The sequence below is a fragment of the Psammomys obesus genome, unplaced genomic scaffold (assembly GCF_907164565.1).
Source record: "Psammomys obesus unplaced genomic scaffold, mPsaObe1.curated_primary_1811, whole genome shotgun sequence".
Lineage (NCBI taxonomy): Eukaryota > Metazoa > Chordata > Mammalia > Rodentia > Muridae > Psammomys > Psammomys obesus.
This window is the reverse complement of record NW_026596125.1, coordinates 3,540,668-3,547,682: the sequence shown is the minus strand read 5'-3', so window position 1 is coordinate 3,547,682 and position 7,015 is coordinate 3,540,668.

Sequence of the window (7,015 nt, the reverse complement as noted above, 5' to 3'; positions counted from 1 at the left end):
GCTTGCCACCATAACTGGCTAGCATGTGTGTTTTTAATACTTTTACATTTCCTAGCCATCCTCAAGCTACCAACTTTCCTGAGAACAAACACTGAGTTTTAAAGAACTGCATGTTTAACAGTGCTGTTCCACTTTCCCCCCTTTTCTACCCAATTTTCATTGTTAGGATCTACCTTAATTTGCATCTGTAAGAAGTCCCTTTCAAACCTGTTAGTTTTCAACAAAAGCATGAGTTCAGAGTTTATAAAGGCAATATCCTTATGTACTCTGTTTTCTGTTAAAGCAGTTCTGTACACAACCTCTGTGGACCTACTTGTCTCTGAAGACTTGTATGTATTTCACTGGGGTAGATTCTTAGAGTGGACGTGGAGTGTGCCCTTGGAGTAATGTCACTGACGTGCTCTATACATGGTCTATGGGGCAGCACTGTCCCCAACTTTGATGCCAATGCTCTTTCTCCCCAACACTAATCAGTAGTTTACATTTTTATCAGCCCAGTGGGTAGGCATTGATAGATTGGTATGGCTCTAATTTAATAAATGAGGGTGATTCGGGGATATTTGTTGGCTGCTTGTATTTGTGATCAATTGTCTATTTTTTTGTGGGGGTCTGAAGACACTGCTCAGTGGTTAGAAGCACTTATTCCTCTTGCAGAGAACCTGGGCTCAGTTCGCAGCACCCAACTCCTGGCTCTCAACTGTTTGCAGCTCCAGTTCCAGGGATCCAACACCCTGTTCTGGCTTCCAAGGGACACACACATACATGCATGCAAAACACTTATACATGGGGCCTGGAGAGGTGGCTCAGGGTTTAAGAGCACTGGCTGCTCTTCCTGAGTTCAATTCCCAGCAACCACATAGTGGCTCACAACCATCCATAATGAGATCTGGTGCCTTTACTGGTGTATATGCATACAGGTAGGCAGAGTACTATATAAATAATAAATAAATAAATCTTAAAAAAAAACCCTCATACACATAAAAAGAAAAACAATGATTGTTTTCACTAAGTAACAATATTAAGTTATCCTGAAAATAAAATAATTATGAAACTGAATTTTTATTTTTATAGTTCTCCTTTCCTAAGTGTTCAATTATGTGCCAGGCATAAACAGTTCACGAAAGTGCTTTTTAGTGGCACCTTCTCTTCTGGCACCTCTGCCCAGGCCTACGGCCTGTGGCAAATTCACAGCTTAGAGAGACTAGTGCAACCTGTGTACAAGGGATGGAGAACCAAACTAACATAAAGCAGGATGGACGTCTTTGGCTGACCACATCCACACCTTGTCCAACACACAGCAAAACCTCTAAAAACTCCTGTATTCTTCTCTTGTTTTGCTCAACCAATGAAGAAGCTTCTTGGAACTAGGGCCTAGCAACGTGGGAGGGTTGCGAGGAGTTCATCCTGGATGGAAAGATGTAGAGATCCGCCCTACAACAATGCCACAGTGACTAACACTATCCCATGGTGGACTTAAAATGGTCAGGTAAATGCTACCTGTTTGCTTTAACTACAGGAAAGGACCTGACTTTGTCTTTCATCAACCAACAAATATGTTACAATTGTGCACCAAATACCTTTTTGTCCTGGAAAATATGAAATGTTAGGCCTGATGGCTAGCAATCAAATGAGGGGGATGGTTAAGGATACGTGACAATTAACTAACAATCCAGGCAATGTGAAGACACCAGATGAGAGGAGAAAGAAAGTCTTAACGTGTTTAGAAAAGTTACTAATCTCTTTGGGCTACAGTGAGAGAAACACTTGTTAGATACCTAAATGGCTTTTAAAGCAATTAAACAATTACTCAATTATTTATTTTTATGTGTATGAGTGTTTTGTCTGCATGTATGTCTGTGCACCACATGTGTGCTTAGTGTACACAGAGGCCAGAAGAAGGCACTAGATCCCCGGGGACTGGAGTTACAGACAGTTGTTAGCAGCCATGTAATGCTGGGAATTGAACCAGGGTCCCTCTGGAAGGACAGCCAGTGCTCTTAACCACTGAGCCATCTCTCCAGCCCTTCCAAAGCATTCTCATATATGTTTTTAAAAATTGGCCCTTCTAATAAATCCAGGAGGCAACTCTACTTAAGAGTGGGGGAAACAGGCTCAGAGTGTAATTCACCCAGTTCTCAAGGCAGAGCCAGGATGAGACTGAGCGCCTGCTGTGGCTTACTCCTCAGGAGGTCTGTTTAGCGCTGAAGACTGGCTGCCAATCAGGGCCGGGACAGAACCCAAGGATGCTAAGAATACTTTGGTTATGTATTTGCTAAAATTAGGTTTTTTTCCTTCCTCTATGTCATCCCGACAAAGAGATTGAGCCACAGTTAATACAAAAGTCAGGTCCCCCCCCCCTTTATTTTCTTAGGGAAATTCAAATCCTAGTGTGATAGGATGGGGCTAGCACACGAGACTAATTCAGCAAGTTTCTGAACAACTTTCAGTCAGCTGGGCTTCAGCAGAGAAGTTCCTTCCCCACCCTGAGGATTCTCGTTCCTAAAAGTGGCAATACCTGGGCTATGTCTGTGATTGCCCTGCTCCGACCCAACCATGCGAGAAATGAACTCTGACACAGCAGAATGAAGTCAGTGAGTAAGGATTTAGAAGCCATCATCAGCGTTATGACCATATGATTTACACACATTAAAAAACCCACATCCTGCTTCAGAAGGACTAGAAAGTTCAGAAGCACTTATCTTTGTTCATCCAGTACTGCCAGTACTGCTATATCTGGTTACCTAAGGCCAAGCCACTGTTGACCTTTGCCAGACATAACCCAGCAGGGCACCTGAAACCTGTTTTCCACTGGTTACTCCGTCTTCCAGTATTAAGCGATAGGTCTGGAATTCTTTCTATAAAATCACATAAGCAATAAGAAAAATAATAAAATTTAAAAGAACTTGTATGGATAAAGTAAAATTAAAAACAATAATTGAAGCCCTTGTGAGTTCCCCTCATCCCTTTTCCCTTGATGTTCAACATTAAAAAAGAAAGAAAAAAAGAAAAAAAAAAGGTTAGTGTTGTCCCCTACTGCTGAATGTTGAAATGTTAGAACTATGTCTCTGCAGGCTTTGGGCTAGAGTAAAGCCATCCATGATAGTGTCTTAAGATACTGCTTTGGGAGTTAGAAGACACTTGTGTTCTGCCAAAGACCTTGAATGTGCTTTTCCTTTATTTTTTCATTTGCTACCAAAGCTCAGGACTTGCGGTCATTTCCAATTAAATAGAGGAGAAAAGACGCCACAGTTTGGAGATAAAATATAAGGCACTGAGGTTGAGAGATGGCCTGTCTATCAGACCACCTCCTGATTCGGTCCTGGCCTGCCTGTAAGCCCAGCTCCACGGAATCCAATGCCCTCTTGTGGCCTCTTTGAGCACATGCACGCATGCACCATCAATTATGAAAACACAATAAATAAAAATAAATCTCTGAAAAAGTAGGCATCGCATGAGCAATCAGACACCGGGTTTATAACAAGAACACCCAGGTAGAAACACGGCAATGTGAGCGGAATCTATTCTGATTTTAAGGCCCGTGGCCTTCCCATTCTTCTGTCATTCTGAGGTGGTTTTCTTTTTTTGTTGTTTTGCTCGGGTAATTTACATCTTTTTGTGATTTTTTTTTCTCTTTTGTTTTCTTTTTTGCAGTTTTAAGCCAGTGGTTCTCAAGCTGTGGGTTGTGACCCCCTTTGGGTTGCATGTAGATAGTTGCATTACGGCTCATAACAGCAGCAAAATCACAGCTATGAAGTAGCAACGAAATAATGTTCTGGTTGGGGGTCACCACAGCATGAGGAACTGCGCTAAACGGTCACTGTGTTAGGAAGGTTGAGAACCGCTGTTGTTGTTGAGAGAATTGTGGGGTGGTCTGTAAAACACTTTTTTCTCTTGCAGAGAAAGATATAAAGGGCTATTGTTAACATGTTTATATTTTAATTTATTTTTTAATACATTATCTTGTTTCCTTTCCTTTGTTAGTACTTACAGACCTTTACAAAGGCTTCTTAGAATCATCCCTAGCTAAGGCTGACCTCAAACTCTAACTCAGCCTTGTAAGTGCTGGGATTATAGGCATGCACCACCACACCTGGCCTCTTTTCCATTTAGAAAATATTTCAAGAGGCCAGATCAAACAGACTTCAAAGAGAGCTCAACCATTACCTTCCAGCTGCCTAGGGACTAAAGTGTAATCTCTAGGACAATAATAATATCTTCTACTCCTATGCTACTGTGTACTTCTATCTGCTACAATTTAACAGATAAGAACGCTAAAACCCAGACACGATTAGCAACTCAATGTCTCAAAACAAGAGGCAAAGCTGTTTTTTTCCCTTGTTGTTTGTTTGTTTTCTGAGACAGAGTTTCTCTGTGTGGCCCTGGATGTCCTGGAACTGGCTCTGTAGACTAGGCTGACCCTGAACTCAGAGCTCCACCTGCCTCTGCCTCCTGAGTGCTGGAGTTAAAGGCCTGCGCCCTCCCCTACCTGGTGCAAAGCTGGAATTTTATTCTGAGTCCAAGCTTAGACAGAATTCACCAGTGCTGCTCATCATTCAGTAAAAAGCCTAAAGAACTCTCAAAGCACAGTCCATGATATCAGAGATGATGATGAATCTTATTAACACTTGAAGAATGCTGTTAGCATTTGCTGAGTTCTTGTGAGATACAATTCAAAGGGTTTTCACATGAAACCGCTCAATTGCATTAAACAAGTTAATCTTCCCGGCACCCCCCTGTGGTAGAACTATTATTATCTTTATATTGAAGGTGAGGAGACTGAGACATGCAGAGGAAATCCACTTCCAGAGGTCAGGCTTTTAACCGTTGTACTATGATACTTCTTAAGTACAAAAATTACATAGTGCAACAGTTTCTAAATGGAGCTGTGGGAGTTAATTACAGCCAACAGCAGAGGATAGCATTCACAGCACTCAGGCCCGTTGGTATCTTGGTAACAAAGGTCTTCAGAGCCTTAAATAAAACCTGCACACGTGAGCATCCAGCCCAGGAACTAAGTGAACTAAGTTTAGATCCTGTCTGCTCCAGGCCTCACTGGGCTTGTCCTTCTGTGAGATAAGACACAGCAGGGCACATCCTGGTTTGGTACAAACGGTGAGATAGTCCTGGTGGGGGTGGGGTGGGAGGAGGTGGAGGAGTCAGATGTGAAGAAGGAAGACCACCTAGGAATAAGCACAGAGTTAGGCTTCCACTGAGGCTCACCCAGGACCAGCCGGTTAATCCGAGGGAGAAGCTGAAAATCGGCCGCTTTCTTTAGCAAGAGCATTCAGTTACAATCCCAGCACATAATCCCCTTAGTGGGCTTTGTGTTTTTTTGAATCCGCCATTTGGCTGCATAGTGACCCTTGAACATATCTTCTCTTACAGCTTAGGTCTATAAGAAAACATTGGCTCAGCACCAAAACTCAACTTCTAAATGCCCTCAGTGACAGCGTATGTACAAATATAACCATCCCCAAACATTTGGTGCTTGAGTGCTTACCTCCCCCGCCACACACACACACTTGTTCCTTGGACATCCTGGCCACTGAGGGGTAAGACTGTAAAAGAAGCAGGTGTGGATTGGTTTAAGGTCGGAACAGTTGCCACCGATGCTCTGCCTCTTGTGTTCTGGGACAGTATTACTGCCCGGAGCCTTCAGATTTCCAAAAAGGAAATATTCTAAAGGAATTCTGTCCAGATACAGCTGTTGCCCCGGGGATTCCCAATTCCTCTTTTACAGTTGTGTTTTTTGGAGAAAAGAGATGAGGAAGGGGGTGGGGTGGGGGCCAGTAGGAAGTCTCCTTGAACAGTTCTAGGAACTTGCCAGAAGGCAGTGAGACTTCCCAGCCTCTCTCCCTTCTGACCTCAGCTGCCCCTTCCCTGGCCACTCTGCTGGCCACTCCCTGGCCACTCTGCTCTTCGTAAGCCTTTTGCTTGAATCATTTCCTCAGCAGGAGGCACTGTTGAGTCAATTCTAAGTCAAAGTGTTAAAATTAGCAAACCGACCTGGAAGGCATTTTGTTTATTTCAAGTTTGGTATTTTACTCAGGGGATAGGCTACAAGGCTCAAAGCAGAAGACTTCAAAGAGGAAGTTAGGTGTACTTCCTCATTTTCCAGTCCCCTAGAGTTTAGGTGTTAGGTGAAGGACAGGAAGAACAACTGCGCATGACACTTTCGTTGTCCCTGTCTGCCTTAGTTAGGGTTACTTATTGCTGTTATGACACATCATAACCAAAAGCAAGTTGGGGAGGAAAGCTCCCCCCTACCCCTTACACAACCATGTCATAGTCCATCACTGAAGGAAGTCAGGACGGGGACTCACACTGGGCAGGACCCTGGAGGCAGGAGCTGCTGCAGAGGCCATGGAGGGCTGCTGCTTCCTGGCTTGCTCCACCCATCACTAAATAAGAAAGCATCTCACAGGTCTGCCGACAGCCTGATCTTACGGAGGCATTTTCTCAACTTAAGTTCCCTCCTCTCAGATGACTCTAGGTTGAGTCAAGCTAACATAGAACCACCCAGCTCACCGTCACCACAGGTTTGATTGGAGAGCTGTTTATTTATCTGGAGGCCGGGGAAGCGGCTCAGCTGGTAAAAGTGCCTTCTGTACAAGCACGAGGAACTGAGTTTGCATCCCCAGCACCCATGGAGCAGCCAGGGGTGACAGCATGCTTGTGACTCCTACGCTGGAGAGCAGAGACAGGCAAGTCTCTGGGGCTTACGGACCAGACAGTCTAGTAGAATTCGTGAGTTCCAGGCTCAGTGAGAGACTCAGTCTCAAATAATAAGGTGGAGAGCAACTGAGGAAGACACCTGACCTTCACCTTCGGCCCCCACACCCAGATCACACATGTGCATGTTTGCCCACTCACATATGTGCTGTTTGTACCTAACAGAATGAAGATAGGCACGCGCACGCACACGCATGCACACACACACAGAGAAATATTTATTTGTCCTTAGCCAAGCCGGCGGTGTTTAGACAACCCGGGGTTTGCTCTTCTCTGGGAATGA